This window comes from Falco rusticolus, chromosome 5, assembly GCF_015220075.1.
Source record: "Falco rusticolus isolate bFalRus1 chromosome 5, bFalRus1.pri, whole genome shotgun sequence".
In the NCBI taxonomy this organism is placed as follows: Eukaryota; Metazoa; Chordata; class Aves; order Falconiformes; family Falconidae; genus Falco; species Falco rusticolus.
Genome location: NC_051191.1, coordinates 23,091,333 through 23,103,649, shown reverse-complemented (window position 1 = coordinate 23,103,649; position 12,317 = coordinate 23,091,333). Strand labels below are relative to the sequence as shown.

At 48.0% G+C, this 12,317-nt stretch overlaps 1 protein-coding gene across 6 annotated transcripts in view; it reads right to left on the bottom strand.

Annotated features, from left to right (window-relative positions):
• FRMD4A (FERM domain containing 4A) overlaps positions 1–12,317 on the bottom strand; it is a 386,235-nt gene that overhangs the window by 139,542 nt on the left and 234,376 nt on the right. The window lies entirely within an intron of this gene.

Genomic DNA, 12,317 nt, shown 5'->3' with positions numbered 1-12,317 from the left:
TTGTTTGTTTTAATAATTAATTCCCTTTCTTTTTGCACTGGGGGAAAGAAAAGGCTGGAAAAGAAAAGCCATCCCGGTAGCTGTCATGGAGCAGTGTGTGGTGTCTGCTTGGATGCAGCTGCTGGGAGGAGGTTGTTCCAGTGTGAAAAATGGGGCCAGGGCGATGGTTTGCAGCATAGGGGCCCCGACATTTCATACCGCAGCCTCTGGCTCTGCAGCCAGCTTGGCCGGCGGAGGAGATATCAAGACAAGTTTCTCCCAAACCCCTCCGCAGCAGTGATTCAACCATCCTGGAGACAGCACAGAGCAAGCAAGGCTCCTCCCTGGGCTGTGCTGACAGTGCTCCCTGGGGTTGCGCCAGCTGCTCATTTGGCCCAGAATCTCAAAATGGGCTTGTCCTGCCCAGGGTGTCCTATTTAACCTGTACCGCAGGAGCCACTTGTGATATAATTATACTGATGTAAAGGTGCTTCCATACCAGTATAGTTTATTCAACTGTTAACAAATAATAACACTTTCAGGTTCTTCCAAGGTCCTGTATATTGGGCTGCTAAGAAATAAATGAACCATGGTCTGAGGAAACGCCTCTATAGTCGGCCAAGCCCTTCCTGGCTCTCCTCCTGCATGGAGCCCCGTAAGCGAGAAGCAACTCTGTTTTGTAGAGTTACGAATCCCGACTCAGCCCCGCACAGCCCTTCAGTGTGCACAGGCACAATCCCGCTATCTGCTAATGGGATGTAGACCACCTAAGCTTCTTTGCCTCTTGGAAATCCCTTCCTTCAGCATGACTTAGCAGCATGCAGGCAGCCCCCCCGCCGTGGGCTCACCCCACGACACTCACACATGTCTGGACCCACAGCAGCGCAGACTCAGCTCAGCCCCACGGCGTGGCTCAGTCCCCCAGGGACACACCACCCTCCAGCCAAGGCACCAGCCTGCATGGATCTCTCTATCAATTTAATGATATTTTGTGCCATGGTGAGTCCTAAAGCATCACCAGAAGGGAGCAGAGGGTCCACAGGAGCGTGGCAGGAGGACATACAGGCTGCTGGGGACGTGGCTATTGCAAAGCCCTGGGCATTTCTGGCCTCACATCTCCCCACCAGCGCAGGCTGAGCTGAGCCTCTGATGCAAAGCTGCCTTGCAGAGAGCGGGGAGATGTGGGCTCAGGGGGTTAACTGAGGACAGCTCAGCTTTCTGCTTTAGCTTGCAGCTTAAAAACCACTCGCTCCTGTGGCCTGATGGGGCTGGATGTGATGGCATCCAGGAGGTGGTGGTGGATGCCCCACCATCAACTTCACCTGTCTGAGAGCCCAGGTGGTGTGTGGCTATTGCCATGGGATTTGCGACTTTAGCCATCGCCAGCAGCATCGCCCTCACCTTGCCGGTTGCTGGCTCTTGGCACATGAGCCTGCCTGGCTCTCCTGGGTACTCCTGTCCTCCCCCTTGCCAGCTCTGTCCCACATTCATCTCCCCCTTTCCAGGGGCCAGGACAGACCGAGTTTTACCCTGGCCCCAGAATCTTCCTCACAGCAGAAATTCAGATGTGCCAACAACTCTAGCGAGCCTCAAGGTGGCCATGCAAGATATGGAGTTTATTACCAGACAGCTTCAGTCAAAATGAGCTTTTCCCTTCAACCCACCCCAAATTTGCAATCCTGGAATGCACAACCCCATGTGATCCAAGCAGACTTCACCCCCGTTGTTAACTCACACCAGCATGTCTCTAGAGTATCGTGCATGCTAAATAATATCGCTTTCCTTCTCATTTTCCGTGAGCATCACTGGAGCCCTGGCATTGCAGCCGAAGGGAAGCCTTGTAAAACAAAGCTTCTCATAAATGTCAGCCAGTTACCGTCATGGCAATAAATCTGACTTCTTACCAGAGTTCCCTCCAGTAAGTAATGTTATGCAAAATATGGCTTCTCATAAGGTATATGACTCGGTGAGTGAGGTTTTTCTCTATGAAGCCTGTATTAAACAGCCTTCAGCTCAGTTGTAAAACTAAGCCAGAGGCTCGCAGAAGGGCTTTGCAATGGTTTGTCCTGCTAAGAGTAAGAGCCATGTGGATCATGTTCACGTGGGCACAGGGAACAGCAAGTTTGCTTTGCTGTGCTTCCCCGGCAGATAAAACTCCGAGTGGCTGAGACCTGCTCCAGCATCTCTCTCATTCTCTTACTGCCACATATCTGCTGCATCCCTAAGACAGCGACGATGCACTGATATTCCAGTTTGAATAGGTGTTTACCCAAGGCAAGAGATACAGCAGTGAGTTTATCGTGGCAGTAACATACTATGGCAGGGATGGAAACACAGTCCAGCTCTCATGTGTTACACTCCATCGGTTATAACAAAGTTGAAATAAGAATGCAAGAAGGTGAAAGGGGGAAGGAAGAGGGCAAATTTTCAGAGATGTTTGTGTTTTAGTCTTTCAGGAAAGTGCTTGCTTTCTGTGTGGAGCTTTTTTAGCTCTCCATGCTTTTCCAACCCAGTTTCATACCCCCTTAGTGCTTTCACTGCTTAAAAAAATCCCAAATGCAAACAGCTGGTAACATGAAGTATATGAATAAAGTGAAGCTCTGAAATGTAGCACATGGTGGTGGACTAATTCCAAGGCATTTCAGGAACATCCCTTGCAGAAAAGGGGGAGGGAAAACACTCTGCTTTCACATCAGTTTGTCCCCAGCAGTTCTGTCCATCAGCAAAGTGGCTGTCAAAGATGACGATCCTTTTTTGTAGTTTGGCCATGCAGTGTGTGAGCACGCTGCTAAGGCATGTACTTTATTTCTTTAGTACCGCCTTGTTTCTGTGCCTCTCAGTGGTTTGAAGGTTCATGCTACAGGCTAATGACCCCAGCTGCTGGTCTGCAGTTTTCACCTTGGCTTTTCTGCACTAGAGGGGGTGAAGAGCTGGTGCAGGAGCTGGAGAGGGTGCATCAGCCACCGTTCAGTCTCAGGGGGAGAAAGAGACCCGGTACTGGCCCCTGCTCCCAGCCCCATGTACCAACACAGACAGTGAAGGAGCTTCTGGTTTTGTCTTGGCTGACACCTTGAAGCTCAGAAGGACCACAGTGTATGTGGCTGAAGATCTGCCATGGTATTTCCTTCTGTAGACAAAGTAGGATGCCCAGCCATGGGGCTTCTTACCTCCCTTAGAAACAAATGATGCTTTCCAAGAGAGAAAAGACAAGAAGGTAAGGGACAGACTTCTTACTTGATTTAAGCTAAAATAGGATTGTCCTGCCCTCCCTCCTTTCTGTTTTATTATTCCGCTAGGTGTCTGAAGCCCACACTATGTGCTTTTTTGCATCATCAGATCAACACAAACTCTGCTAGTTTGTCAGATCAAGAAATGGGAACGTTTCAAAGCACATTGAGAAGGAACTGATTTAATACAGTCTGTCTGGGTGAAAGGTGCTGCTTCCGATGCTTTGCAAATTGGCTGATCTGTGCTATCTGCTGCACTGCAATGGACAGAGCTGTGGCTGGCTCTAGGGCAACAAGTTGGGGAACCCCTTCTGCTTCTCCCAGAGAAGGGAAATCAACACCAAAGCCCTATAGGTGGAAACATGGGAGCGGGAGGGTTGAACTAAGAACTAAGCATAAGTAGCACCAGCGTCTGGATGAAGACTCCAAGGATTGAATTAAAGTTCTCCTCACCCAAGGCTCTAACTCAGAGTAGGATGGGGGAAACTGAGAGCTAAAAGAGGCCAAGGAACAGCTTTCCCTTCACCATGGAAAAAAAAAATCCCAGCAAAGAGACAAGAGGCAATGGTTGAGTAGAGCTGTTGACAGAAGAGGACGCTTGATGTGGCAGAGAAGTGGGGAAGCTTGCTCATGATCAAATCCTGGCTTTCACCATGAGCTCAGTGACAGCCTCTCAGTTTCCTTCTGGAGGGCAAGAGCCCTCCACCCTAATTCTAGAAAGTAAAAGGCCAAGTGTCTAGTTCAATCTAACAGTCAAGATGCCCTTGATGCTCAAAGCGGAGAGAACTTCCATACATTTCAAGTTAGGTGAGACAATTCCTAGGGGAGCTCCACGGTTATGCCTGCTGCTCTCTCATCTGCAACTCAGCCAGGATGATGCTGTATCTGCATCACCCCCCCCCCCCCCCCCCCCCCAAATTTCCAATGCTTCTCAAGATGTGTGAAGAGGTGGGACTGTGTTACACACTCCTGAGTGCTAACAGTTCATCCATATGGCAGGGAGCTGCACGCGCCGGGTGTGAATATGGGCCACGTGAATTTTATGGGCCAGACTTATCACGAAGTCAGATGGAAATAATGCGCCAAAATACAGAACAGATTTTTTTTTTTTCAAAACAGCTCAGTACGTCACATTTTTCTGAAAATCTGCCACTTCTTTTAGTGCCTGCACATGCGGCATGAACCCCGAGCGCTTGGAAAGCTGAACACAAGTGCTTTTAAAAAGCTCTGTCATTTATATACATGAGTGTGTTAAGACTAGGGATAACATATCTTCAATACCCAAACGCAGCACTTGTAAGTCATGTGGAGATCTGAAGCAATGTGTCTGTGTGAATGAGGTGCTGGATTAGTGTCCAGGAGAGCTGATTCTATGCAAGGCATGCATGCTTTCTCCTTGGCTTCTGCACCTTGATGGGAAAACTGATGCTGACCTCCTTTGCAAAATGCTTTAAGATCCATCAGTGACAACAAGACCTGACATACACACTTTTTCAGACTGACATGGGGATGCTTCAGAAAGGAGAACTATCTCATGGTTACCCATGGGATCTTCTGAATCATAGCTGTTTTTCTTAAGGAAAGGACGTTTTAGTTACCTGTATCACAAGACTTTAAATCTCCTTTGGAGACTCCTACCCAAATATTTACGCAATGGGTTTTCTAGGGAAGGCAGGCTGGTGGTTATTTTGCTCTGCAGCATGAATTGCTCTGGCAGCTGCCCTCTTCTCTACTCATCTTTGCTGTAACTCCAAACATCGTCTTGGAGAATCCTATAAACTGCCCGCGACATAGCCCGAAACCTGCACTGTGCTCAGCTAATCCCCGCGCGCCCATCACTTCATCACTAAATTATCAGCAACTGCCCACAGAGCCACCCCATCCAACACAAACAGTGAAGGCGATGGGAGGAAACAGCTCCAAAGGGAACCTTTCCCTTTCAAAATGAAAAAACCCTCCTGGTGAAACCGCCATCACACTAAATAACTCAAAGGCACCAAATGCAAATGCTATTTACAATGGCAGTTCTATAAATATCTGCAGCATGTTTCATTAGCCAGTGACTGCAGAAATAGAGGAATATGGCGTATTCTTCCATGAATCAAATCAGAAATTATAATTGGAGGCAGAATATTTCCTAAACGCTCACTGCCTGTATGGGAAGCAATTACTGTGCTGAATACACAGAAATCTGTGTCACTTTGCTCACCGTTTGGACAGACCCACTGAAAGGAGATAGGGAGAGATGACAGCCTGCTGATTACAATAAATTATTAGATTAAACATCCTGCGCTCACTTGACCACTTCTTACTGCCTTCTCATCCTGGCAACTCCTAAGCTCGTAGGGAGAGAAAGGGAGGAAAAGCGGCACGCTTTGGATGTCTGCACAGTTTATCTCGCACATGTGGCAGCACTTTGCTGGATTGGGGCTGGTCTTGCAAGAGTTCGTCTGTTGCACTGACCAGCACTGTCTCTTTGTTTGCATGTCTCCATCTGTCATCTCCTGCCCTACACTCACACTTCAAAATCCTGGAGGAATGGACTATCTTTCTTTTTTATGTCATGTGTTTGCAGAGCATCCTCCCTATTTGCTGGTCTGCATCAGCACTAATAAATAATACTGACGGTGACTGGGATGAGGGTGGCTGTGAGACGACCTGCAAAGGGCTCAGCTGCATGGCTGATTCTTGCATGGGCACCTGGTTACATGGCCACGGCTGACTGTGCTTGGTGGGGAGCAGCAGGCAAGGCTCTGCCCAGAGGAGCCTGCCCTCAGGGCGTGCTGTTTTTTGCAGTTGTGTCTCAGCAGGAACAATCCCTGAAGGAGTGAGGTGACTTGGTGCAAATCCAGTTCATCTGCCCCACTCATGGGGCCTGCATGCCACTGTGCGCTGGTGTGTGCATCACCGTGGTTTGCAGCACTGCTCATGCCACCTCATGGTCCAGGTCCTAAGCCCCCATGCACACTCACTTTCCCTGCTCTTCCCCTTCACCAGAAAGGGCCACACTGAGGCAGGTTGGCTTCCACCCAAGTCTCGGTGGCTCAAAGCTTGGAGGATGGGGAGACAGTTGGGAGAAACTGTTGTTCCTGAATGATCCTCATTGCTATCATTTATTTCCATGAGTCTTTCCGAAACCAACAGTGGAAAGTCTGGTTTGCAATTTGGTTTTCAAGAGAGAGGAAAATTACTTTAATTTGGCTCAAGGCTCCTGGCAAAGGGAATACAGGTCTGTATGGCCTGCCCTGTCTGTAAATGTCAGTGACACAGCACATAATGTGGGCTGAGCTTTCTGAAATAAGCCAATACAGAAGTACCAACGTTTGTCACTGCAGTGAGTAGGAATCCATTAGACTTCTGCCATTCCAATTTATTCATGTCACGATTTCTCATTGGAAGGGCTATTTGGTGCTCTGGAGCAGGAAAGGTTAGCTGTAAGCCAGTTGTTTTTTCCCTAGGAAGGGTATCCCAGCCGTGTCCTCATGCATCTGCCACCTTCTAGCAGTACTTCTGTAGCAGAATGAAGATATTTAAAGAAACAGGAGCATCCTTTTTACTGTTCCCTTTCAAGGGAACTTGGTAGCAAATGTAGCTTTGGACCTGAAAAGATGGGCCCAGGAAAGATGCTGTAGATGTGGATAATGGTGGTGCGAAGAGAAGTAGATGATAGCTGATGCATAACCAGACTCCACCTTCTCATTGCAGCATGGGTTTACCTGCTATGGAAGTGCTCTGAGGCTCTGTGAAATACATGCACAGTCCATAGCTGGATCGAATGACCACCACACCAACGATGATGCAACATCTCCCACAGGTTTGGTAGGACTGGCGGAACGTACCACCTTTCCCTGCCAGCCTTTTTATCCCACCCGTTGAAAAATCATTGTCCTCACCCATGGACTAGGGAATGGAGATGAAGTTGCCAAAACTGCGGTTAAAGATTCTGCTCTAAAAAAGCCCTCTCCTGTCCTGTGGGAAGGGAGTGCTGCTACCCTTTGGAGGAGCTTGATGTTACCCGCTGCATGGGGGATCTGCACAGGGGATGCGTTTAAGAGGGTTGCATCAAGTGCTGCAGTCATTTCTGCAAACGCTCATTTGCCAGGAAAGGAAAAAACAACCAGCTTCAGTAATTGGAAAGCAAGAGTCTTCCTCAAGAAAGGAGGAGGGACAGTGTCAGCCTCGGTGTCACTCCGGTGGAAGCGCCCCGTGCCGACCCAGCCATTGTGTGGATGCCGATGGGGAGCGATGGGATAAAAATTAAGGTGAGCTAAAGGCTGAGTGATCTGGTGACTTTCCTGTTTTGTCTTGAGAGCTGACAAAAGAATTCCTGGCCTGCCCAGGGGCTCCTCGCTTCCTCTGTGCAGTGCTTTCCAGCCTTGCTCAGGCTCCAGCATCACCCGGGGACATCTGCACAGGTTATTTCTCACGCTTCCTCTAAACAGCGCTCAGCAAAAATGCTCTGATTCAGCAAAGCGCATGGCTGTGTCCATAAATCCCTTTTATTTCAGTGTGACATAAGCAAGTGTTTAAGTGGCTTACTGTATCAGGGCTGAAATGAAAAACCGTCTCCTACGGTTCTTAAGTCCATTTACAACATCAAGCAATAACTCTCAGGCGAACTTTAAAGCTGGGAACGGTGCGTCTTAACCTCAAAACACTTGGTGCTTGAGCCATGTAGTTAGAATTAAATCTAATTCCAACATCTTAAATTAGCCAGGGTATTACCCAGTAAACACCTAAATCGCCTCTCTGAGAGCGGCTGGCCTCGGGGGCCTGATTTCGCTTATATCCTGAGATAAGAAAGTCCTTTCCTGGACAGGCTGGCTTCCTCACTGGAATGGAGGTTGTGCTAGTTTATGTCACGTATTGTTTTCTTTCTTAAAAATAATACAGATCTAAACCTTTTCAAATACAAAGGGAAGCAGAACGTCTCTTGCCCTCCCTGCCTTCTGGTGTTGATGGGAGGAGGAGGGGGCATTCCCAACACATACTATTCACTACATTTGACTCTTTCGCCCTCATAACTCTTTCCATTCCCTTTCTTGGCCAAAAAATAAAGCAGTTGCCAGCTTAAAAATATATCAGCTTCCAAGCATTATCCCCACTCTTTACAAAACAGGAGTGGAGAGGGTAGGAGCTTTGATATAGTTGGTCAGAGCATCCTCTGAGCTCTGGAGCTGAGGCTGATGACAGCGGGGGTGACAGAGTTTTCAGTATTATTTATTATTTTTAGCCTGTGGGAACCCCTTCTGCACTCAGGAAAAGTGTGTCTTGATAAACCCTGACTCAGCCAGTCAGTTGTGCAGGTGGTTCAATGTAGACACCTGCTTCAAATGTTTTTAGGTAAAGAACATACCACAGCTCTTAAAACATTGCTTCAAATTGGGATTCTGTAGGTATCTCCTCCACTTTTACCTGGGAAGCCTGTGCTGCTCCTACAGCCCCTCTGCATGTGCAGCATGCTGCCTGCACCCAGTGATGGGTGAGGGCTGTGTGCACAATAAATAATAAATAAATAATTGTGCAATCGAGGTGGCGCAGCTGCTCCTCCTCCCGCCAGCTCAGGGCTCTTCCCTGCTTTCAGTGCTTTTGTGCAAATGTGTTTTAATTGATGCAGGGAATGGGGTTTCCATCCTCTCTTGCCAGGCTTTCCTGCACAGCTTCATTGACCTGGTAGATCAGCTCCTGCCTGGAGCTGACCCCAAGTCTGGGTGAGAGAAGAGAGCTGTGGTGCTGCTCAGCTGCTCATCGTTCCTTACGGAACAGATGACGAGCTGTTCACACTGATCGTTAAGGAGCATCTTTAGGTGCTGTGAAGCTGCTTGATCCATATGAAACCATTGCAACCAGAGGGTCACATCCTACAGGCAGTGGAAGGTGAGTGGCTGGGGCAGCCTACAGCTTCATCCTGCCTTACGGACCTTGGAACTGTTCATCTGTGCTGTGCCATCCATCTGTATGCCAAAGTAATGCCCAAAGGCTGCAAAAGTGCCACTATCACCAAAAAACAGCAAAACCCAAGCCCCCTTCACATTTAGGTGAGTAAGACAAGTAGACAATCCTCCTTGCTGCCAGCTTCCCAGTTAACACCCAAGAAAACTTGCCCTGTATGTGAACTTCTCCTGAGCTAACTCAGCTCAGCCAAACTGTGTGATCATCTGGATTTTGCGAGCTTTTCTTTGGCCCCCCCTCCCCCTGGACCCCTCCAGGTGAACTTATTTTCTAGATAATAACCACTTCAAGGCAAGTTCTGTAGTTTCATCCAGTGTTTGGACATTACATACAAGGGCCATGATCCATCATTTGGGTTGCCAGTCCCTCATGCAGCCTGAAGAAATAAATATCAATGGCAGAACCAAGATGGGATGCTCAGAGGGAAAAAGGATAAAGGGTCTTTGCACAAAGACAAGCAGCATGGTCCTGGGACAGGTACTTCATCAACTTTTGAGCATAACCATGCTTCAAGAAAACCATGATAGGTCCTGGGAAGGTCTTGCTATGCATGAAGGACAAGCATGGTCTAAGGGAAAGGATTCTAAATTATCTGCCGGGGCAACCCTTTCCCAATGATGGACCCTGCAGCCTTTTGTAAGTCACATCAGCTTCTCCGCGGGGAATCCTGGTCCTTCTGGTTCATTCCTTGCTATGTACTGCGGCAAGCACCGTGAGTCACCATCACGATAATGTCCATGTGGCACTAAAGTACATAGTGATACATTATTATTGTTATTTTCTCCAAAGATGTTAGCATGTCTATTAATCTCTCCTACATCTGACTTTTTAAATTCCTTGTAAACATACATAAAAATGTATTTTTTTTGGTACAGCTTCACACTTCAAACATGGCATATTTTCAGCAAACTGTTCCAGATATCACTTGTTTGTGCATGCAGACAGGGTGGTAATTACATGAGAGCTTCCAAGTCTTCTGGGAAAACATTTGCAGGAGGTTTGGTTTAGTTATAGAGGAGAACAAGACAATTTACTTGCTCCTGAAACTAGTGTGATTTGCTGGAGAAAAAAAAAATCAATGCAGGTTCATAGGAAGATGACTGAAGTGACCCAAGGCAGTGGAAGCAATAGTATGTGTGAAATATTTTTAAAGGACAAATTAAGATTTAGGGCTCAAAGTGTCCTTTTAGCACTCATTGAGTGTTTTATACCTACTGTATCACTAAGCATTTGGAGGTGCGATTGGTGATTGCCCTAATCAATGGAGCCAAGGCACTGGGCAGTGCATCACTCAGATATTCTGTAATCAATAGATAGCACTAAGCAGTATTATATATAACACATAATAGAAAACATACTTGCAAAAGTCATTCCAGATGTGAAAAAAAAAAAAAGTAAAAAGTTAATCTATACACAGAATTGGTTTGGTGGGGTTTTTTTTCCTTGTTTTGAATAACACTCTGAGAACTGATATGTTTCCAGTGGAAAAATATGTCACCGGGTTGTTTCCAGCCACTGCTAATCAGTGGGTTTGACATACATTTGATGTCGAGAGCCGGGGCTGCGGCTGGTGCCCAGGCTGGGCAGCCGCCAGCGGTTCTGCCTGAGCTGTGACAGCTGACAGGGTCGGTGCTGGGTGGACATCATCCCCGACAGGGTTTCACAAGAAGGACAGGGTGAGGTGCAGAGCACATTCAAATGACAAGCAGCTGACTCATCCTCAGAGATGCAGGTGTTTTCAGAAATGAGCTCTGGTTGCAAAAGTCTGGTTTGACCATTTCTGCTCATGCTTCATTCCGGAGGGTACTCCATGCTGAGCAGGGCAGAGCTGGGGCCAGGACTAGGAGACCTCCCCACAGCCTCTGCCTGCACACCTGTGTGGGTGAGGAGCATGAAGGGGTCCTACCTGCCTTCTCTTGTCCTGATAGCTCCTGACGCTGAGCACCTGTGTGTCTGCTGAGGACTAGATCTAAGGCTAGCCCCACTCTGGGCTCAAGTGGGGAAAACTGCCTCTGGAACACATAGCCTGAGCTTTTATACTCCCATTCATCTTCTGACTATACTGGGATTTTGCATCACCTGTACCAAGAATGCTTCGGCGATTGGTGCAGCAAGACCGGGTCCTCTCTGCATCAGGACGCCTCACAACACGATAAATACAGACACCCTGCAATCTCTGCACAGGAGGAACCTGGAATAAATGCCTCAGCTTGAGCCTGTCTTTGTAGCAGATGCCTCTGCCTTTTAAGAGACAGGGAAGGATGCTCCCTTCTTGAAGAAAACACAGCAGCTCTTTAATACTGTGCAGGATCGACGCAAAAGAGTTAAGGATGGGAAGCAAAGAGGGAACAGCCTGATGCAATGTCTGCAAACTCAGCGGCTGGATCCAACACCCCTGAGCCTTAAGCTCCCAGGATTTAATACGTGTTTTGGACCAACCTTCTGCCATGTACACAATTGACTGTGACTGTGAGACAGGGCTGAGACAGTGAGGACACAGCCCAGTACCTCTAGATTTGCAGATTGCCCCCAGAACAGCCATCGGTACTCCCAGACTGTTTCACAAATCATCTTCTACAGTGCAAGACAAACTCAGGGCTTCCCTCCAGCTCTCCCTGGACATGACCAGGCACAAGTCTCCTTCTTCCCCCATTCCCACCGCCTCCTGCAGCACAAGCCCAGGTGACACCTTCAATGGCCCCCAACAAGGCGCAAAGCATGCCAGGGAACCCAGACCACTTCAGGCAGTGCTTTTTTGCAGACTTTTTTTGGTCTCGCCAGTTCAGAATTGCAGAAGACACTGGCAGTTACCTTCCAGATTTATTTTCCAGCATGCTTCTGCGCTGGGGTGTGCACGAGCACACAAAGGAAGCACTGTATCTGATTACATATCCCCTAAATCATCCGTGTCCCCTTGGGTGTCCCATTTCATTGGGAAATAAGAGTGTCTGGTGGTACACAAGAGCACACATGGCAGCCACATGTTGAGATGATGGGCATCTTCACAAAACCCTAGCTGGGGTTAGCCAGGAGAGATACCATCCATGCAGAGCAAGGACAAAACTGTTTTTAAAGGTGGAAAAGAGTTCTACCCATGCTCCCCTTTCTAGGACAGGAACCACGTTCCAGCTTCAGACTTTGTGTGCTGTCTTTCCAAGC